Here is a 635-nt window from a genome sequence, read left to right as displayed (position 1 = left end):
CAGGTAAATCTTCGAAGTATTCATAATATGGAAAGATTTACACAAAGTGGTAATGCACACTATGACAATATGGTCAAACAACTAAAGACGTTGAATGAAACAATGAACAAGTTAGTGGGCCAAATATGTCAACCGGCTATACCTCTTGCAAGTCACTTTCAAACTGGGACGATCGTAGGACATAATCCTTCGGTCCCAAATCCAAGTCAAGGGGTAGAACCACTTTCTGGCCCTTCTACTTCAAACCAAAGAGGTGCTACAATACCAAATCAAAGTAGTAGTAGTGGTATGCCTAACTTGGGGGGTAATCCAAACGTGAGAGATAATGTCCCAAACAATGGACAGAATGTTCCACGTGGTAATGAGGGGGAAGATGTCCAGGCTAATAGTAATGGCCCTAATTATGGTAATTTTGTTGCCAATCAGGACCAAACATCAGACCTCATGCAAATCAACCGGTTAATCAGCCTGTAGGAATTCCATATGATCCCAATGTCATGTTGAGAAATCAGATTATGGAAATCGTGCAGGATCAGATGGCCTTTGGGGTGCGTCCTGTCATTAGACCGACTTACACAAAGCCATATCCTGATTGGGTAGACCAAGCATATCCATGGCCTAGAGGGTACAAAGTG

Source organism: Olea europaea, chromosome 21, assembly GCF_002742605.1.
Source record: "Olea europaea var. sylvestris chromosome 21, O_europaea_v1, whole genome shotgun sequence".
Lineage (NCBI taxonomy): Eukaryota > Viridiplantae > Streptophyta > Magnoliopsida > Lamiales > Oleaceae > Olea > Olea europaea.
This window is presented reverse-complemented; position numbering follows the sequence as displayed.